Source organism: Rattus norvegicus, chromosome 4 (genome assembly GCF_036323735.1).
Source record: "Rattus norvegicus strain BN/NHsdMcwi chromosome 4, GRCr8, whole genome shotgun sequence".
In the NCBI taxonomy this organism is placed as follows: domain Eukaryota; kingdom Metazoa; phylum Chordata; class Mammalia; order Rodentia; family Muridae; genus Rattus; species Rattus norvegicus.
Genome location: NC_086022.1, coordinates 152,860,040 through 152,882,417, shown reverse-complemented (window position 1 = coordinate 152,882,417; position 22,378 = coordinate 152,860,040). Strand labels below are relative to the sequence as shown.

At 49.3% G+C, this 22,378-nt stretch overlaps 1 protein-coding gene and 1 long non-coding RNA gene across 3 annotated transcripts in view; one reads left to right on the top strand and one right to left on the bottom strand.

Annotated features, from left to right (window-relative positions):
* The window catches only part of Rasgef1a (RasGEF domain family, member 1A), an 80,466-nt gene that overhangs the window by 57,948 nt on the left and 140 nt on the right, over positions 1–22,378 (bottom strand). The window contains exon 1 of one of the 2 annotated variants that reach the window (XM_063286976.1): positions 22,134–22,266. The exons of the other annotated variant lie outside the window; for it this stretch is intronic. The gene's annotated coding sequence lies outside the window, so the exon portion shown is untranslated. Of the gene's footprint in view, positions 1–22,133; positions 22,267–22,378 lie in introns of those variants that run through there. 2 annotated transcript variants of the gene reach the window in all.
* Positions 17,107–21,591, top strand: LOC134486839 (uncharacterized). The gene is made up of 2 exons (XR_010066262.1): positions 17,107–18,657; positions 19,459–21,591. It is a non-coding gene; the product is annotated as an uncharacterized LOC134486839 (long non-coding RNA).

Here is a 22,378-nt window from a genome sequence, read left to right as displayed (position 1 = left end):
TATATATATCTCCTTACATATATCTCCTTATATATATCTCCTTATATATATCTCCTTACATATATATCCTTATATTATCCTTATATATATCTCCTTATATATATATCTCCTTATATATATATATATCCTTATATATATATCTCCTTACATATATCTCCTTATATATATCTCCTTATATATATCCTTATATATATCTCCTTATATATATCCTTATATATATCTCCTTATATATATCTCCTTATATTTATATATCCATATATATATCTCCTTATATATATATCTCCTTATATATATCTCCTTATATATATCTCCTTATATTTATATATCCTTATATATATCTCCTTATATATATATCCTTATATATATATCCTTATATATATATCCTTATATATCTCATTGGGAGGATGTTTGCCTAGACTGTGCAGGGTTCTGGATTGGATCCCTAACACTTGGGGGAGGGGTCTATAATAGAAAGACACTATTTTATCCTTGTGTGTCTTTGAACTTGCACAGCATCCTCTGATGGTTTCAACTCTCAGAACTGAAAGAGGACAGGAAACCAGAACCCATGACCCTACTTGTGCCCACCACAACCAGACCCGACACACTAGGTCCTGCTGAAACACAGTGTGAAGGATTGAGAAGCATCACAGAATACCCTGGATGAAGTCATGTGAGTATCACAAAATGAAAACTGCAGTTTACGACAGACACCCATAGTCACGGCACTCAAGAGCCTGAGACAGGAATCTCACTGAAAGTTTAAGGTCAGCCTGAGCTACAAAGTGAGTTCCAGGCAAGCTGAAGCTTCCATGTAAAGACATGTCTTCTTTAAAAGGGGAGAAAGAACCAGGTGGTGCCACACACCTTTAATCCCAACATCTAGGAGGCAACGACAAGTGGATCTCTGAGCTTGAAACCAGACTGGTCTATGGAGTGAGTTCCAGGACATCCAGGGCTACACAGAGAAACCCTATTCAAAGAAAGAAGGAAGGAAGGAAGGAAGGAAGGAAGGAAGGAAGGAAGGGAGGGAGGGAGGGAGGGAGGGAGGGAGGAAGGAAGGAAGGGAGGGAGGGAGGGAGGGAGGAAGGAAGGAAGGAAGGAAGAGAGGAAGGAAGGAAGGAAGGAAGGAAGGAAGGAAGGGAGGAAGGAAGGAAGGAAGGAAGGAAGGGAAAGGAAACAACAGGGGGCAAAAAAAGAGGGAAAGACACACCCACACTGACTAGCAGAGGCATTATAAGGGTAACGTCTTGCAGAGGATAGATAGATAGATAGATAGATAGATAGATAGATAGATAGATAGATAGATAATAGATAGATGATAGAACTATATCAACATGGATAAGATATGGGTAGGGATAGAAATCAAGATCAATATCAGTGGTGGGTACCTTCACTATTGGCCTATCACTGTTGCCTAAATGAATCAATGCTGTGCAATTATCTTCTCGGAGAAAGATGCTCAACAGGAAGTGCTGATGACCCCAGGACCCATTGTCACCACCATCTTTGCCAATAGACCTATAACCAGACTCACATCTCAGCAGACCCCTAGAGGGGACTCATGAGGAGATCATTACTTCCTAAGAACTTTTTGGGTTTTCTATTTCCAACAAGCAGAGGTCTGGTGACTATATACCTAGGAGTGGGTTTTAAGACTTTGCTGTAATGGAGGAAGGAATTTAATATCAACTTGGACTGAATTTATAGATAAAAATCTACTAATCAGATATTTGAGTTAATGTTGCAGCACACACAGTTTTAAAATGTGCCACCATATGTCTATGTTTTGTTTTAAGACAATGTCTGTAGGTTACACTAGCTTGAAATTTACTATATAGCCCAGGGTGGCCTCAGACTCACGATTCTGGTTTACAGAGTGAGTTCCAAGATAGCCAGGACTACACAGAGAAACTTTGGTAAGAAGAAGAGAAGGAATGGAGGGAAGGAGGGAGGGGAAAAGAAATACTACCTCAAAAAATGATATGGAAAAAGAAAAAGAAGACCCAAATTAATAAAATTAGAAAAGCAAGACCACGACAAGTACTGATAAAATTCAGGAAATTATAAAGGTGTTCCTTTAAAACATATAGTCGGGGTTGGGGATTTAGCTCAGCGGTAGAGCACTTGCCTAGGAAGCATAAGGCCCTGGGTTCGGTTCCCCAGCTCTAAAAAAAAAAAAAAAAATTAAATTAAAACATATAGTCCACTGAATTAGAAGACGGCAAACTTGGAGCTGCATATGACCCATCGAAGTTAAACCAAGGTGAGAGAAGTATTGTAAACAGAACTATAAGTAGCATAAAACTAAGGCAATAATAAAATAGCCTCCCTGCTAAAAAGCAGTGCCCCCTACATGGCTCACTTGCAGAGTCCTGCAACCCTCAAAGAACCAGCACCAAGCATTCTCAAGTCACTCTATAAAATATGAACTAGCAAGGGAGTACTTCAAATGCTCTTACAAAGCCAGCATCACCTTTATACAAAAAGCAAGTTGGGACACAACAAAAATTATAGGCATAAATTTTCCACAACCTCCCCTGTAAGCCCACCACCAACCAGAGGCAGTGGGAAAGAAAGGTTATTAGGATACAGGGGGAGGGGAGTAGACCTGTTTAGAAAGAGTTCTTGGGGGCGATTCCAATCTTCGTTGTTCTCAGTCCAGTCCACTGGCAAACACCAAACACGAATCAACAGCTGAAGTCCAGTCCACTTGGCAGACACCTCACATGAATTAGCAAGGGCAGTTCAATCCAGAACCTCACCAGAAGCTCCTTGGAGAGCTTCCCTCTGAGATGTTGCCACAAGCAAAGTTCAGCAGCACAGTGTAAGGTGAACCAACACTTGTACATCACCAGAGAAGACCAGCCATCGAGGCAGGGGAAAGCGAATCCATAATCAGGCGCCCTCTGCCTGTGGGGCCACATTTATATTCTTTCTAACATCATGCATCCTTTCACATGTTTGCTATAACAAAACATCCTTCCACCAGTGTATGCTTCAGGAAAACGTTCTTTCTGTGTCTGCTTTAGCACGACATCCTTTCACCTGTGAGCCCCAGCAAAACATCATTTGATCAGTTGACTTTCCAAAGAAACCAGAAGTTTTCACTTCAAAAAATAAGCAAAATTATGGACCAATCTCTCCGATAATCATAAAGGTAAAAATTCTCAAAAAAATATTTACAAACTGAATTCAAGAACATATGAAATACCATCAAGATGGCTCAGCCGAGGTCTTGCCACAGAAGCCTGTTAACCAGGACTCGATCCCCAAAACCCACAGTGCAAGGAGAGAACCAACTCCCAAAATTTCTCCTCTGATGTTCGTTTATGTTCTGTGGTATACACGTATACACATATGCACGCGCGCACACGTGTGTACACACACACACACACACACACATTCATAGAGAAAATTAAAATAAAAAATAACATGTCAAAAAGATCATTCACCATAATCAAGATGGCTTCCTTTCAGAGATGCAGGTTCAACATATGGAAGTCAATAAACGAACTCCACCACATGAACAGTCTCAAATTCCCACTAAGGTCAGAACCAAGTTATGGAGGTCCCTTGCTCCCACTCCCATTCCATACAGTGCTTGAAGTCTTAGCTAGAGCAGTAAGACAAGGGAAAGAAAGAAAAGATACAGATAGAAAGGAAGGGGCCGGAAAGACGGCTCAGCAGAGACGGCTCAGCAGTCAGGAGCCCTGGCTCTTCTCCCAGAGAACCTAGGTTCAGTTCTCAGCACACACATGTTGGCTCACAACTGGCTCCCATCCTTTTATAGTCTCCTTGGGCACAAGGCATGTGCACGATGCACAGACATACATGCAGGCAAAAGTTCCTCACATGTAAAACAAAAAGTAATAATGTAAAATTCTAATGAAAAGATTAGAAAGGAAAGAAGTCAAACTATCATTTTTTTTGTGCCACCATAAGGACTTGAAAGATGTAAGATTGGTGGCTTCTACCTCGCCTCTGTCTGTCTCCTCTGGGGTGTGGACAGAAGATGGATGAAACTTGGAAACTAACACTTGGTTATCACAAGGTTAACCATGTGACAACCTCAACTTCAGGTGCTGCACCGGGTGTCATTTCCCCACTCAGGCTGATCCTGACTCATTTCCAGATTCCCCAGTACCTGGTACAAAGCTACTGACCTTGCAAATGCTTTTTTTTTCCTCCGGGCCTATGCAGGACCACATGAAGCAATCTGCTTTCGACTGGCAATGCCATCAGAATACTTCCATTGTTCTGACTCAGAGGCATGTACATTTTCCAGCCCTGGATCATAACTTAGAATACTAAGACCTTGACCACCTTTCTCTGCCACCAGGTATCACACTGGGATGTAAGCCAATGGCATTGCGTATACTGGCCTAAGTGAACGGAGGGCAGCAACCACTCTGGAGTTGCTAATAAAGCAGTTACACACCAGAGGACAGGAAATAAATCCAATCAACATTAAAAAATAAAAATAAAACAACCTGTATCACAAAAATCGACAAACAAGCAAAAACTTGTGAGCATCTTGTGGTGTCTGGGATGCAGGCTAAGTTGTTGAACATAGGGCCTTCCACCACCAAGAAAGAAGCACAGTGCTTAGCTGGCCTTGGACTTGGTGAGTTGCACATTTCTTATTTTGGATGTGTTACTCCAGCCCATACATGCATCAAGTGACTCCGAAAGCTGCTAGTTTTGAATGAACCCTAGAACAGGAAAAAAAAATCTCCTCAACAGATCTAGGCTGCTGTGTTTTGCCGTTTGGCCGTCTGAACTGGCAGACCCAGTGATTCGGTGTCAACAGCAGCTAGGCACGAGCCTCTGACAGGCTGCCATACGTGAATCACAGCAGAGAGCGTGTGTCAAGGCTCAAACATCGTCTGCAAACGTCCCGCCCTCTGAAGCTGAGCGCTTGGCTTCCTACTGAGCCGTAGTAGAAAGGCTTGGTCATGGGCCACTGAATTACCACGAGGCTTGCCATCAGCTGGGTTTCATCTGTCCTAACAGCCATGACGTCAGACGTGCACAATAGCAGTCGACCAGCAAATGGAAATGGTATACGTGCGGCCAGGCTCTGTCAGGTCCCAGAGGCACACGTGATTATACAAGGAGGTGGCTCACTAGTCTTGCTATTCGTGGTGCGAAGTTTGAGCCAAATTGTCAACTTGACAGGATTTAGAATCTCCTAGAAAGCACACCTCTGGGTGTGTCTCCAAGAGCGTTTTACCCAGGAGTAGCAGCACACACCTTTAATGCCAGCACTCAGGAGGCAGAAGCAGGAGGAGCTTGATGAGTTCCAGGCCAGACTGGTCTACAGACTGAAACCCTGTTTCAAAAAAAGGAGAGGAAAGAAAAGTGTTCCGGCCAGGAAGGAGCCATTGAATGGGGAAACAGAGACCAAAAGGGAGTGAAGACAGACAGGGGAAGAAGAGTAATGTCTGGGGAGATTTAAGTGAGAAGGAAGAGGGTGGGAGGCTAGAGCATAGGAAGGGGCAGGGGAACAACTAAGGACGTTTGAAAAATCCATATGGAAAGCGACTGTGTGCGTGCGTGCATGCGTGTGTGTGTGTGTGTGTGTGTGTGTGTGTGTGTGTGTGTGTATTAAATAGATGGATGGGTGGATGGATAGATGGATGGATGGAGAGGCAGACAGACAGACAGACAGACAGTTTAGGTAAGTATAAAATAATACAATTCTTTGGGGCTTTCTGGGGTTATTTGTCCCTTCTCCCATCTCCTCTCTGTATTGGCCTTTCTCCCCTTCCTCAATTAGAACCCCTTCCTAAATTTTCCCATCCCCCCCTTCATACCCCTGAATCCCCCCATCCCCACCACTCACACTCTATACTCCCACCTTGGTCCCTTCTCCGTGGTTTCTGCAGTTACTCCATGCCGTACACTCACATCTGAAGATTTGGAGCTGAGAACTGCAGACGAGAGAGACTATGTGGCCTTTGTCATTTTGGGTCTGGGTTACCTCACTCAGGATGATCTTTTCTAGTTCCATCCATTAGCTGCAAATTTCATGATTTCATTTTCCTTTACAGCTGAATAGTACTCTGTCGTGTGTGTGAATTATATCTTTATTACCCATACATCTGTTGAAGGATAGGTTGTTTCTGTTCCTTAGATATCGCAAGTGGAGAAGTGGACACTGGTGAGTAGTGTGGAGTACTAATCCTGCTGTGTAGTAGGGTGTCTGGTCCATGGGAATATGCCCTGAAATGGTATAGCTGGGTCACGTGGTAGATTTGATTTTAGCTGACAACACTACACACAAAATCCACAGACTATCTAATAAGACCTCAATACCAGGCATGAAAAACCTCCATTCAAGCTGTCAACGTACTCTAAGAGACTCCCAAAGCAATATGGGATATTGCTGCTCCCCTTTGGGTGTCTTCCAGAGGCTGAGATAAGCCCTCAACTTGAAGGCACTTCACCCTTCAGGCACAGGGCTTAGAAGATTCTAGCTGGATCTAACCTGAAAGCCTCTTTCCTGTTGTCTAGCTTTCAAGCACCAGAAGGCACTATGTAAACTTCCAATAGAGGGAAGCAAAATTAACAGCTCCATCCGACTGATGTGCCGGCAAAGTGTAACAAAGAACAGAGGAGCAAGATATTCCAAAAGGTACAATCGTGGTACTTACATCTCAGGTGGCAACCAACAACCGTCTAATTGGACTTAAGGCCCACTCAGAAGGAAAACCATTCCTGATATTAGAAACCCAGCCAACTACTCTGGGCTAATATGATCATGGGTCTTAGACAAGAACATATTACTGAGACTTTACTACATGAGCATAATTTCATACACACACACACACACACACACACACACACACACACACACACACACGTGGGTGAGATGGCCCTGAGGGGACCAGCATGGGAGAGCTGGCCCTACCACTTGTCTACAGTGCAGTGGCGTGGCCAAGGAAGAGGTGCACACACGCATGTACACACACGCACACACACACTCACCCTTGCTCCTAGCCACTTATGACAGGGAAAAAAGGTGGCAATGAGGTCATGAGACTGTGGAGAGCTGGCTCTGCTCCTTCCTGGCCACAGCACTGGATGCTGGGCAGTGCTGGAGAGCTCATGCTCATGCTGGTAGCGGGGTGCCGGCAGACTGATCAACTCAGCTACCTCCCAGGCCCAGATCCAGGGCTTTGAGTTAGCCCACCACGACATCTGCCCCATCTGTGAAATACTGGAACACAAAAGAGGCCATGCATTTGAGAGGGACCTGAAGTCGGGGGAAGGACATGGAAGGGGTGGAAGGAAGATGGGAAAGAGAGGAAATGATGTGACTGTATCTTAATTTTAATTTAAATTAATAGCACATCCATGTAACGAGCCTTTCCCACAGAACTCAAAGAACATCATGGAAGAGGGAGAGGCAAGACTTTAAGGACCAGAGCTTAGAGAGAACTTGGGTGAAACAGTGTCTTCTTCTTTTTTTTTTTTTTTTTTTTTTTGGTTCTTTTTTTCGGAGCTGGGGACCGAACCCAGGGCCTTGTGCTTCCTAGGCAAGCGCTCTACCACTGAGCTAAATCCCCAACCCCAAAACAGTGTCTTCTAACAGGACAGGACCACTGCACTCATGAACTCACGGCAACCACGGTTGCCTGCTTAGGCAACCTGCACAAGATCAAGGGAACCAATGTTCTAGTACAGATAAGGGAGGGGCACAGGAGCCCCTACGCCTAGACACTGCTCACTGACAGTGGATGACACTAGGAAGGAACAGCCAGTCCGTTTACATAAGTAAAATATAGGTTGCAGATCTTTAAGAATGTGGCCTCTCTTAGCTTGGCCGTGCTCCAGCAGATGGCTTCGCACTCAGGCACATATGGGAAACACTAATTAGATTCTGTAAGTTTTTCTGTTATTAAAAGGGGACTTGAAGTTGGGAGGGAGATTTGGGGGACAGAGTCCGGGTGGTGTCAGGAGGAGGAATGGGGGTGACCATTATCAAAACACATCGCCTCATGTATAAAATTCTCAAAGAAGAAATTAAAAATGTTACATTAAGAAGGACGCCGTTGGGGCTGGAGAGATGGCTCTGTGGTTAAGAGCCCCGACTGCTCTTCCAGAGGTCCTGAGTTCAATTCCCAGCAAACACATGGTGGCTCACATCCATCTGTAATGAGATCCGATGCCCTCTTCTGGTGTGCCTGAAGACAGGGACAGTGTACTTATATATAATAAATGAATAAATCTTTAAAAAAAAAAAGGACGCCGTTTTATATTAGAACACTATTGAGTGACTTAAATAATCATTCTAAAAGGCTTCACTGGGAAGAGAAGGCTACCCCTCCGTGTGCTGACACCATCCAAGGGGCTGGAGTCCTGACTGAATAAAATGAGGGACTGGATGGAGTACTGGCACTCATGTCTGTCCCTCCTGACTACGGACACAACGTGACCAGTGGCCTCATGCTCCTGCTACCAAGCCTTCCCTTTGGTGGGGGACTGCACGCTCCGACTGTAAGTCAGAACGGGCCCTCCCTTCCTTAGGTGGTCCTTGTCAGGTTATTCCATCCTATCAGGGAGAGAGCAACGCAAACAGGCTCGGCAACATGGGTTTCCACTCACTGAGGCTGAGCGGTCTACTGCGGCTGCCAAGTGCCAGGTCTGCCAGCAGCAAACACCAACACTGAGTTCCTGGTGTGGTGCCATTCCCAGGGTGACCAGCCAGCCATCTGGTGGCAGGGTGACTGCATTGTACCACTTCCATTGTTAGAAGAAGGTGCTTTACTCTTCCTGGACTGGACACTCACTCTAGGCGTGGGTTTTCCCTTCTTCGCGGTAATGCTTACACTCTGTGCAGTTACAGAATGCCTTTTCCACACCACTTCCGATCAAGGAACTGACTTCACAACCGAATAAACACAAGGGTGGGTCCTGCCTGTGGAATGCTCCCCGTCTTGTCACATCCTCCTCCAACCTGAAGCAGCTGGTACTCTCAGTGGGGTGGCCTTTTAAAGATGCAGTCACTGTGCCAGCTGGGGGACAGCAGCTTGGTGGGCTGGAGGAAGGCTCTCCAGGAGACTGTGTGTGCTTTCAGCCGGCATCCACTACAGCTGCTCCAGTAGCTGGGAAAGGCAGCAGGACTGGAGGTCTGCCCCACCCTGTAAGTGAAGCAAGGTTCGTGTTTCCTGTTTCCGAACCCTTGTCCTCTGAGTAAATTCTGGACTCTGGTTCCAGAAAGGAGAATTATAGATGCCATGGGTATTTCTGCACTATTTTATTTAAAATCTGTTTGTAGGAGCTGGGAAGATGGATCAGTGGTTAAGAACACTCATGGCTCTCTTCCAGGGGATCTGGGGTTCAGTCCTCAGCACCCACATGGTGCCTCACAACTGCCTGTAGCTGGCTCCAGGGGATTTCACATCTTCTTCTGGTCTTCATGGGTAGCACACACATGATACACAGACATGCATATAGGCAAAACATTCATACATATAAAATGAATAAGTAAGTACAAATCCTCTGTCATGGATTTTACATGAAAAGGTCAGTGAGATGGCTCATTAGGAATTTAAAGACTACAGAAGAGTATGTGTGTGCACACATAAATTAAGCAGATACATGTCTGCATTTCCCCCTCCTGTTCTGTTACTGTAAAACATCACATCAATCCAATTGAGATCCAGACTTAAGTATTATTGAATCTGTATGGTTTGTATTAACAAAGCGAGCATTTCTCAAGACGGTCACCTCTTCTGGAGGGATAATTAATGTATTTCTCACCCTATGTGGGATAGTCAGATTATATTAAGTGGAATTACAATGCTGTCATTGTCTTAATTTGGACATTAACTATAACATAAGGCGACGTGGTTGGGAATCAAGTTGACGAGGGCAGATAGATCCATGATGGCTGGTCTGTCTTCTTGATGGGATCTATACCAAGGTGAGAGACACACCTCTGGGCATGTCCATAAGGGAGTTCCCAGAAAGGATTAGCCAAGAAAGGAAGAATCACCTTCGATGTGGGTGTCACTTTCCAACAGATGGCTCAGGTCACCTGCCTGCCTCCACTTCCTCTCCCTTGGGAGGTACCTCTGTTGTGCTCTTGGCATCTCCAGACTTCTAGTAACTAAATACCAATAACTCCGCAGGGGGCTTCCAGGCCTTTAGCACCACACTGAGAAGCTGTCATATCCAGCTTCGTGACTCAGCAACTCCTGGCCTCCCCAGAGTGCATATTGGACTATCAGCTCCTACTATGCTGGCCAAACTGGAGAACCCCCTTTTGTTGTGTGTGTATGTATATGTGAGATATGTACATATATATATATATATTAATATATCTTAAGATATATTTTATATATATATATCTTAGCTCACCAGCTAAGATTTTACTCATGTTGGGTTGGTCATAGTGGCTCGTATAATTCAGGAGGCTGAGGCAGGAGAATTAAATATTCAAGACTAGACCAGACTACACAGTAAGACCTCTGTCTCAAAATAAGTTTCCACTTAAAACTTGGCACTAGCATATTAATATACAGCCAAAGCAAGGCCACACGCAGGAAAGCCTAAATGTAACCCCAGACATGTGCATTTTGGTGCAGGGTGGAAGATGAGGCTCTGGGTCACGGAAGAGACGATGGTTAAGCAAGTGACACTGGGCAAATGGTGGCCATCTGGTAAACATAATCAGAGATCCCTACCCGATGGATGAAATCGTCGATTTGAGAAAGAAAGCCAGACGCCTATGGAAAACTCATGTGAGATTTCTTCATAGCTGCAGAGAAGGCTTCTTATTGGGTTAAGACCTCTAAAATTACAGGCGGGCACCCATCCCTCCCTCACAGCAGCTAATTTCATCAGGTTCGTACCCGATGTGAATATTTCTAAAACTCCAAGTCAGTTTGAAATAATTGTTTTTGCTACCTATATTTTGAATGTCTGCAAAAGGGCTGGAGGGATGGCTCAGAGGTTAAGAGGATCTGATTGCTCTTCCAGAGGTCCTGAGTTCAATTCCCAGCAACCACATGGTGGCTCACAACCATCTGTAGTGGGAACCGATGCCCTCTTCTGGCATGCATGCATACATGCAGGGAGAACATTGTATACATAATAAATAAATTTTTAAAAATGTCTGCAAAAATCCAAACACGAGAAATGGAAACGATAAATTAGGGAAAGCATTTGTAACTCATCCTCAGAAGTACCTGTTTCCTAATATTAAAAGATCGGACAGCTGGACAGTGGTGGTGCGCGCCTTTAATCCCAGCACTCAGGAGGCAGGCGAAACTCTGTGTTCAAGTCCAGCCTGGTCTACAGAGTGAGTTCCAGGACAGCCAGGGTTGCACAGAGAAACCCTGTCTTGATAAACCAAACAAACAAACAAACACCAGTCCATCTTGCAATCCCAACAGACGGGAGGCTGAGTGGGAAGATTCTGCATTCCCGACCAACCTGGGCTACAGAACAAGGCGGATGCTGTCCAAACAGAACAGACATACGAGACCAGCAGTCCAGCTGAAGCCTTCGTGCATGATAAGAACACCAAAAAATACAGGTAATTTTTTTTCAGTGCTGGCGACTGAACCCAGGACTTCCCATGTGCTAAGCAAATGTTTTGCTATCTACCTATGTCCACGGTCCCAGGAAGATCTTATAAGCAGGAAAAGATGCCCAATCCAATCCATTACATGAGATAACTAAAATGACGTGATAACCGAAATGGGAATAAGGTGTATCTCATTAATCAGACTGGCGAGGATAAGGAGTAGAGAAACAGGCCCAGCACAGGTGGAAAAAGGAGTCTATCTTAGTACTGTGATAGGGGAAGGTTTGCCAAAATCTAGCAACATGGCAAATGCCCCTTCAGGTCACTTTGCTACAAACGAAAAGCCCACTCCACACTCAGAGAGGACGCCCCCAGTTGCATCCGTGTGAAACCAAGACACATGACCCTAACGGCCTCATAAAATAAAATGCCACATAAAATGGAGTGCCAGGTTGCTCTAGGTGCAAGCTGGGAATGTGCACAGGGGACTTCGAAACACACGGGCCGCATGGAGTCAGGGAGAACCTACTTCCACAGGGACCCACATTACTTTCCGAAGGCTATTAAAATAAACGCAGCCCTGGGATTTGTACCCTGCGGAGGAACAAGGGTCTGCACGCTCACGCTGGCTTTGCCCCGACCGCCCTCAGACCCTGAGACAGCTCTTCCCCTCCAACCCTCCCATCTGAGGGTCAAGGATGAGCTGGTCTGCGGCTTCTCTCCCTCTGCTGCCGTGTTCCTTCCAGATTGCCTCTTCCATCAGTTTCGAGGGGTGGGGCATAGGGAAGGAAGCTTTGCTGGTCTGTTTCCATGGCAACTGGAGGAACAAGAGGCAAGAAACTCAGACCAAGCCAGCTCTGCTACATCCTCCCCGAATGCTGAGCTTTTCCCCTTTGGAACTGGAGTACAGGATCCAGGGCTTCTCCAACCCTCTGGCTCCCCACCCCAGGGATACATCTTGAGGTCTCCTGTCTAGACCAGCCTGGTTGCCTAACTTCGGAGTAACAGGGGTCCTGGGTCTTCCGAGGAGTCAGCCTAAACCTGGAGTCTGCCCTTAAGACAACCTGGTACCCTGGGCCCAGCCAACACAAGTCCCATGATCGTTCCTGTCAGACCGAGTCTGGCACTTGGCTCTGCTGAGACCATATTGACAGGCAGTCTCTACCACGGCACCAGTAACTCAGTGAACACCGGGAGGCACCAGGGCTTATCCTCAGATGATATTTCATTCCCCCACCCCCCACTCCCATTATCCCAAGAAGACCTGAGCTCACTTCACAGATGTGAAAATTGAGGTTGAGAAGCACAGAGAAATGCCAACTGCCTTACAGGCTTGGGGCGGCAGGCTTGGGGCTGGAACTAAATGATTCACTCTCTCTTCGTGGCTAAGATTCCTGCTCCTGCCCCTCCATCCCAACTCAGCTCGCAGGAGACATGGGGGTGCCAGTCTGCTCCCCGCTGTTCTCCAGGGCGCAGCTTTGCACTGCTCTGCTCCCACAGGTGTTGGGGCAGATGTCCAGGGCAGAGGGAAGGAAAGGCGGGGAGCAGAGCTAGCTAGCCAAGTGTGTACCCACCTACAGACACACCCACACACCGCAAGTGCGGTCTCACTGTTCCTTAGCAAGGCCCCCCTCCAACCAAGCAGCTACGAGCATGCTTTTATGGCTCTGTTGCCAGCATCTAAGCAACACATCTCCCTCTAGCGTCTCCCACCATCCCCCTGTCTCCTCCACACTGTCACCACCTCCACCATCACCACCACTGCCTCCTCCGCCACCACAGCCACACCCATCACAACCACCATCACCAATATTTTCACCATTACCATAACGACCATCACCACGACCATTGCCAACACCTCTGCCATCATCCTTCCCATCAGCACCATAGTCTCTTCCACTCCCACCCCCACCCCCCGCCATCACTACCACCACCATCACCAACACCCCCACCAGCCCCTCTGCTTGCTGCCATCACAACTTCAAGTTTGCCATGCTTAGAAATAGGCTGAGGGCTCTAAGTAAACAGTTAACTTTCCATCCAGGGAACACAGCTCCTCTCTCTCTCTCTCTCTCTCTCTCTCTCTCTCTCTCTCTCTCTCTCTCTCTCTCTTGCTGCACTTGTGAAGTGCAGCAGCCCTGAGTTCCCGTGCAGCTTTGCCCGCCCCTGCCTTTTGCATGACTCTCCCGATTTGAAGACTGCTAATCTCTGAGCTTAGTGCCCTCTGATATCGCGGGCTATATTACTACTACCACCCGGGAGAGGACGGGTCACCGAGGGCTGCTGGGGCCCCACGACAAGAAAGGTTCTGTTCCTGCCTCCCTATCCATTGCCATGCTATGGTAAGGCGGAAGCCAGCTGGTGGTGTGTGACAGCAGAATGTCACAAGTAAGCTGAAGTTGAGAGGTCAGAAGCCAAAAGACGGAAAAGAAAGCAAGCCAGCTTCAAGGGCACAGACTGCCAAGACCAGACATCGTAGACTGGGGAGGGATGGCGGGAACCACCAACAATCTCAAGTACTGGAGGCCAGAGAAAGCTTTCAGCCCCTCCTCAACCCTAGCAGAACCACCAGCTTTGAGGTCCTTGGGGCAGGGACAGTGAAGACAGCTGAGCTGAGCAGGTGACAGGCGAGGCAGGGAGTGTTGGTGTGTAACGAGAAAAGTGGTGTGTGCCTGCCCCAAGGAGAACCAAACACCCACTGAAGACATCAACAGAAAGGACAAGGGGCCCTTGAAAGGAGCGTTCTCCTAGAGTGTGGCCGGGCCAGCCTGGACTCCGTGTGGAGAAAGTCTGAGGGAGGAGCATACCATGTCTGAGGGTGGAGAGAGCAGGATGAAGAACCAACTCCCTGGAAGCTGACTGAGCCTCTTCGAGGGTCATGGGACCCAATGGACAGGGAAGGTAGGGTGGCATGGGACATGGGGAACAGAACAAGGGGGGCAGAGTGGTTTGGGGTTTGCATAATAACCTGGCTGCAGGCCATGCATATGGAATTTGGCTCTTGGTCCAGACCTGGCTCCTGAAATCATAGGGCCACCTGTGATTAGAGAAAATGGCAGGGGCCAAGGAGACCATGGGCCAGGTAGAAAGAACCGGGGGACAGAGCCTCCAAGATGGCTAAGTTGTAAAAAGAAGAAAGAATGGAGAGAGGGAGGGAAGGGAGAAGGGAGGGAGGGAAAGGGGGATAAGTAAATAAATGAAGTGAGCTGGGAAAGAGGCAGTCAGTGGATGACGAGAGTGAGGAACCCCCTCCAGCACCGCTGAGCTCTCTGCGCCTCAGGCCCTTTCCAGCAGGATGGGGCCCCTCTCTGTCCCTGATGCTCCCACAGTGCTGCACTGAGACAGGGCAGGACAGTCTGGTGTCCCCTATCTATTTGGAAGCAGGCCTAGGACACGCATCCTCCTTTTCCAGTGCCAGCCCTGGTGCTACATCCGACTGTCTCGTTATTTTTACACCATGGAACAGTGTCTGGGTGTGGCTGCTACCTAGGTTTTCTTAGGGATTGGTGGACTCACTACTGCTTCCCCTGCTGGAGTTCCTGGACCTGACAGACTCAACTGGGATGCCTCCCCCCCCCATCCCCCGCTGTTCGCGGCCTGTGGACAAGCACAAGGCTGAGGCCTGTGAAGCCGCTAGCTGGGCTGGAGAGATGTCATGGGTGGATATGAAGTACTCCATCCTCACGGTCCATAATGCTCCATATCTGTACCAGACGATCTCAGAGCTACCGGGATGGGATTGTGTCTTGTAAGAGGTTCAGTACTCTAGAAATATCTACACTTAACATTTGCTGAAAGATGGGGGAGACTGAGGCATGGCGTTTCTGAGTTCAACCTAGCAGCTCACATATCTGAGTAGGCAGGTATGTCTAATCCTGATGTGAGGCATCCACTCCTGGCCCTGCCAAGAAGATCCTGTCCTGATAGGGGACCTAAGATAAACAACAGGCCAACTAAAGACCCCCCCCCAACTCCTCATCTTTCATGACCAACCTGGCACGGCATTTCCCTCAGAGACACCAGCCACGCTGTCCCAGACCCTGGCCGGGGTGTGTTTGTGTGCAATGCATGCTCCAAAGTCAGAGCTACACCAATCAGCCCCTTGGTCACGTTGGTTTAGGTGGGACACAGGGAGGTTTGCAGGGAAATGATGGGTTTGAGGTGGGCTGGTACACACACACACACTGAACAGAATATTGTCACAGGCTATGCTTCCACATACAGTCCCTCGTCCATGCCATCACACCAAAGTCACAGCAGGGACAGGGTAGGCCCACTCCCGCTGACCACACCCCTGCAGCTCCTTCTGGGCTCCCCTCTCCATCCCGACTAGGGCTGGTTCAGTCATGCACCTCCATATAGGAAACTTCTCATGGCTCTTATGGCACAGTGCTCCTCACAGCTGCTTATCTCAGCGTCATCTAAAGACACGTCTGGAGCTGCAACGGTTGCTGCAGACCGCAGAGCAGCTTCCAAGTCTCTAGTGTCCTAATGCCACAGGGCAGGAAGCTCTCCAGACACAGGGAGAGGCCAGGGCATTCCATATGCTCTCGAGCACACCTGGCCCTCTGCAGGCCTCGTGCCAATTCCTGGTGTCTCCTCCACAGGCTGGGAAGAACTGTACCAGCATCACGGGTTCTGACTGAAGAACAGTCTTTGTCTGTTCTCCATTGAGGGGTAGTCACCTCCAGTTTGCAGCAGTTCTCACTAGCATGGCTGCTGCGTACTGATCACAGATGCTCCTACACCTACAAGTGTACATCACTCGGAGTGCGGCCCAGGTGACGACATGGAGTTGTTAGCATGTTCCCTTTAGACCACATCTATGCAGAAGCTCTCCTCCACCCCATGCTGCCCTGTGTACTCCCAGTCTGGCCAGGCCTGACAGGTTGGACCACTGCCGATACCTCCTTGAAGGCCTTTGAGGATCCTCAGCCCCGTGCCCATGGCAGCACAAGGGATTTGGCTCAGGCACCTTCTCGGCAGAGGTTTCCTCACAGCAGATCTTAAGATTCCGCTTTGATTGTGTGAGCAGACTCCCCGGAATGCCACGGCCAGAGAAAGGATGGGCAAAGAGCACGGGATAGCCCTTCCCCAAAGCGCAGCCATCTGGTAGGGCCCTGTGTTTCCTGGACAGTGTAGGTAAGACCGAGGCTCTCCTAGACCAATCTACATGCTCACTGGCTCTTGTGCTGCTCTCCTGGGGGCTCCTCTCTTCACCCAGCCTGGGGGAGGGGAGAAGGGGGTGTCTGAGCTACTGCTAATAATAATAAAATGAATCATTGACATCATGCCCTTGCCTGCTCTGCATCTCAGCACCCCAGGAAACCCCCCTCCCAAGTACCTTTGTAAGCCTCCAGCCTCCAGCCTGGCTTGGCCCTAATGTCCTAGCTGCTATACTCAACCAACCTCAGCCAACACTCTCACGGCTCTCAGGACAGGGAACTGGATCTTCCCACCAAGGATCCCCTCCACAAGCTCAGAGACCCACCCTGTGACCTGCTTGGGACCACCGCTGCATTACCTCATTTAACCCAAACCACACTGTACATTGGGGAACGGAGCCCATGTTTGCTCAGGGCTCAAAGCCCAGAGGAGCTGGGCCACAGAATCTGTGGAGGAACTATAGCCTACCTATGTGCCCAGGCTTTTACAACAGACTATAGTAACTCATCTTAGAAAGTGTCTGGGGTGAGGACTGGACATATTCCACACACCAGGTAGCAGGCTTTCCTGAGCCTGGCCCTGTGCCCTAGCTCCAATAGACTCACTCCACATTCATACTGGGTAGGTCTGGGTTCCAGAGGCCTGTAAAGTCAGAGACAGTCCTCAAGATCTGGGTGACCTCGGTGGGGGAGGGGAGAGAAGGCTCTGCAGATACTCTCATCAGAATGCACACCCTTTCCCAACACCCTCAGCTTCTGGGTGAGCCAGCCTCCTCCACAGAAGCTAGTCTTTGTTAACAGTGTTGTCATGGCAACTGCATCCAGGGAGAACTCTCTCTTTAAGGTAGAGTCTGAGGGTGATACTTGGAGAAAACTGAAATGGTAGTGTCAGGCAGGGCACTGACCCCCCCAGCTCTGTCCCCACTTATCCCTCCAGGACAGGTCCTCTCCCCACACCCTCTTCCTGTCCCAGAGCTCTTAAGTCTATTCCTCTCTCTTCTCCTGAAGGTGGAGAACAACATGTCTTATGCCTCTATGTAAAATGTTCTCAGACACAGATCTCCACCTCTTCCCTGATGTGCCCAGCAGCTCAGAGAACCCAAACTGCACCTCCTCAGAATGGCCGGAGTCCAGGAGATGGGAGGTCCAAAAGGACTGAGTAGACAGGTCTAGGGAATCACTGACAGACAAGACACTTGGAGACACTCAATGAACAGACTTTGGGTACTTCTATATCATGTCCACACAGGAAGACTCACTTAAAAAATGTTAAGGGCCGGGGTTGGGGATTTAGCTCAGTGGTAGAGCGCTTGCCTAGCAAGCACAAGGCCCTGGGTTCGGTCCCCAGCTCCAAAAAAAAAAAAAAAAGAAAAGAAAAGAAAAGAAAAAAATGTTAAGGGCCAAGGGAGACGTAACAGAGACCATACCTGTGTAGGGCAAGTGTATCGTAGGAAGGAAGCCATTGAAATTGTTCAGGCTCAGAAGAAAGGACACCAGAAGTGGAAGGGGGTGTTCAAGACAAGTCTAGGGTGGGCTAGGCCAGCCTGGATGTTGCCTTAATGTAAGAGGGGTCTGCAGCTGGCTGTTCAGATGGTAATATTGAGACAGGTGAGGCTCTGGGGAAGGATGGTAGTAGATTGGTTACCCATGGTTACCCAGGAAACCAGCATACACAGTTCACATGCTAAAGGAGCCCCAGGTCCAAGCTGGGGCTACGGGGAGACCGGGCCAGCTCAGTGTGAAGAAAGGAAGCTGTAGCTGTAGGGCCCAGGTCCTGACAGATAAAAACACGGACTGTCCTCGGACAAGAAGTAAAGCCATAGAGAGGCCTCCAGGGAGGTCAAAGGAGAGGGAGGACCAAGAGCCAGGCAGCCAGACCTGGATACCGAGCATCTGGAATCCGGGACGGTGAAGTCCACAGCCTCTGCAGTGGGTCTCCCTGATGAAGGGGTGAGTACCAGATGGGAGTGGGCGGAAGTGAGTGGGAGGTGAGACAGCGGAGTAAGCAGGCAGAGAACACATCTTCAAGTCAGTGTGCATGGGGATGAGGGTGGGCAGGAACTGGGGAACTTAAGAACAGAGGAGCCCTGTGCAAATCCCTTCACCTCTGAGGACCACCACCTGTCTACTGAGGAACTGAAAGCACCCCATGTTGGGAGTGCTCCCACTGGTGTATGTCTGTGTGTGTATGTCTGTCTGTCTGTCTGTCTCTCTCTCTCTCTCTGTGTGTGTGTGTGTGTGTGTGTGTGTGTGTGTGTGTGTGTGTGTGTGTAGCACCAGCCCCAGGCTATTCTACTCAGAGTCATTGGAAGTCCCACAGGCTCAATTTCAGGCCTCCCTTCCGGGAGTTATCTAGTACTCGGCTCCCTGACTTCACAGCCATCTCAAGAGGGACAGACTGGCTTCCCTGGCCCTGTCAGCTGCCCTGGACAGCACTGGCCAAAGCGTAGCTCCAAACCAAAGTGGTCCTCACAGTGTGGAGGGTGACTTCACATTAAGTAATCTATTTCACATCCCAGGACCAACCAAGGATCCCTGAGGAAGTTCTGTGTCAATTTAATGATGAGGGAGAAGCTTCACGGTCACAGGAAGGGTAATCCTAAATCATGCTCAATTGTACCTGAATGATCAAAGGTGATTTTCCAAAGAGGTTCATAGTCATCTGGGTCTCCCTGGGCAGCATCCCTCCTTGTCACCCTTAGGTAGGGTTAGTAATGGATAACATTTACACCTAAGGCCCTCAACTCACAGGTAACACTGAATGGTACTTAAGGCAGCCACTTGCCAGCTCTCCCAGAACACAAGGCACTTTCCAGATCTGAGCTGCAACATCCTGGCCCTTTGGACTCTGCCTGCCCTGCCATGTTCTAGTCACACCATGGCCCTGCTGATGCCAGCCACCCTTTCCCAACTGTGTCCTAGGATTGCTGTATGGAACCCTCCTGGTGACCCCAACCCAACAACATTGTTCCGATGGACTCGTTAACAGCTTGCCCACTCTGAACTGGGCCAGGAAATCCCTTGTGTCTAACTCTCAAATGGATCAACAGCCCCAATCTCTAGGCCAGAAAGATGTGAGAAAGGCAGATCACCAAAGTGAAATGGCTCATGTGTCCCCAAAGGGGACCCCAAAGGGCCAGGGTACCAGGGCCATTCCCCCAGAGTCATCACCTTCAAGATGCCCCACAGTACCCCTGCCTCCTCCCTTCCTCAGCACATCACTTCCTTGCTAAGTGCACACTCACAGGCAGGAGGGAAGTGGGCAAGCTAGAGCAAAGAAACCTGGGAGGCAGCCTGGAGTGGGCGGAAATCACACAAGGCAGATTCTGGAAGCTCTGAGAGAAAAACAGCCAGAGCAGACCATAGCTGGAGCAGATGGCCTCAGAAGGAGAAGCAGGAAGGAGGGAGGGAGGAGTCCCATCCGAGAGCAGAAGGTAGAGACCTGGCAGAGTCCAGAGATGCCTTGACCAGGTCTCTTCCCAGCAGGGCCTCACCTATGGCATAGAGCCAGGCAGACATGGGCATCACTGTCTACTGAGACCCTCCATAGCAGGGAGGAGCTCACCACCCCCTGCCTTGGCATGGCATTCTCTCTCGACCTATTTTGTGATGTAGCTTCTGGGAGACAGCAGTTCTAAGACCGTTCCAAGGCCCTGTCGGCTGCCTGGACAACACTAGCCAAAGCCCCAAGCCAGTGTGGAGTGGTCCTCACCAAGGAGGGAAGACGTGACTACATGTAAATTCAGCCAACTAAGCTGTTCACCGCAGGCCCCTTTGAAGTAGTTCTACTGGATGAAGAAACAGACCACTCCAGCATATTCCAAATTCTACTTGCCTCTCCAGGACCCAGCAACCACGTAGGCAAGCCTGCTCCTCACCTGTGTACTGGGGGAGAGACTTTAACCCCTCAACGAGGCCTCTGTAGGGCCCAGCATCTTCCCTCCTCTTTCGACTCTCTTCCTCCCTCTCCTCTCCTTCCTCCTCTGTCTGCAGTTGCTAAGTTACACCAAAACCCGATGTGTTCTGTATGAACGGTTCCATTGCTATGATTTGCCAGGTAAAAGACAGCTATCCACTGGCAGCAGGAAGACACACCTCAGAAAAACAAAACAAAACAAAACAGCAAACTCCTGGATGGTTTTTGGACCAGGACACTGGCACCCCTGTCTGAGAACATCTGCTTGGGCTCCCAAAGCCCAGGGGACACGAGCAAGAGAACACAGCTTCCACACCTTATCATGCAATCTGTTACTCTCTTCTCAGAAGCAGAGGCTATGGGCCCAGGAAAACACACACATACACACACACACACACACACACACACACACACACACACACACACACACTTCAAGCTGATGACCACCCAAAGGGTTGCTGGACCATTACAGTCCAAAGCCATAGAAGAAAAAAAGAAAAAAGAAATGCTGGCCAGGCAGGGAACTCACTTTTCTGTCCCCAGACCACACAACTTGGAGTCCCTGATGTCCTCCTACCCTGGAGCTCCTTCCTGGGCTAAGGTACTATGGCCCTAAAGTGGTACATGAAGGCCAGCATGGAAATCCCCAGGAGTGTTAAGAACCATGGTATGATTCTGTTGAAGCCAGGTCTCGGAGGGGCCTGCAGCCCGCCCATGGCTCACAAGTCTCCCAACTCTCCACCAGGATAAGGGGTGCTGTTTTGCTCTGGAGAGCCCAAGCCCCAGCAGAGAAGGTTCTTGCCCACAGAGGCTGAAGTGGACAAGACCAAATCAAGAAGAAAATGGGAGAGCCCTGGGAAATGAAGGCCCCTGAGTGCCGATCTAAACCCAGAGCAGGAGGCCATCTGAGTCTTTCCCTTGTCCTACAGTGGGATACAGCTAATAAAAGCAGGTGATGTGAACATAAATGGAGGTTCGATGTCCTGAATAGGAAAAGAGGGAACCTGATCACCTCAAGTCTCAACCCCCAGGCAGCTTCTGAGAGGCGGGTTCCGTCAATATCCACTAGCTGCATCTCTCAGAGGTAGCTAGAGATGGAGAGATCAGGGACCCATCAGCACAGTCCCTCCCCAGTCAGCAGGCCGCAGGATGGACGGGGACACACACACACACACACACACACACACACACACACACACACACACACACACACACACAGGCTTATTCTGACTACAGCTAGCCAGCTGTACCTGTCAAAAGTGTGCACTCCCAAACGGTCCTTCAAATGACCCCGGCCCACGGGACAGAGGAGGGACGCACCTCACCATGCCCCCTGGCTCTCTACCTTCAAATGCAGTGCTTATGTCCCAATTCCTTGCCAAAGAGCAAAGGCGTGAGATACCACCCTAGACCCAGAACGCACAAGAGCAAATGGAAACTTCCAACTGCGCAGCCCTGAGCTCCTCGGATCCCCGGCCCCCTCCCCCACGCCAGGCCCTGGGCAGTGGACTTGCCAGTGGTGCCCACGCCTGCCACCCGGTGCGCTCCCACCATGCTCGTCCCGGCCGCCCCGTGCGCCGCAGGTGCAGGAGGCGCAGGGGTCCCGCCGTCCAGCCCGGGGCGGAGTTCCAGGAACTCCACGCGGGGCTCCACGTCGCCCTACCCGGCGCCCATCCCCGGACCCACGCCCGCCCGCGCTGACGACCCGAGGGGACGGCCCGCCGGAGGAGCCGAGGGGCGCGCGGGGCTGCCGCT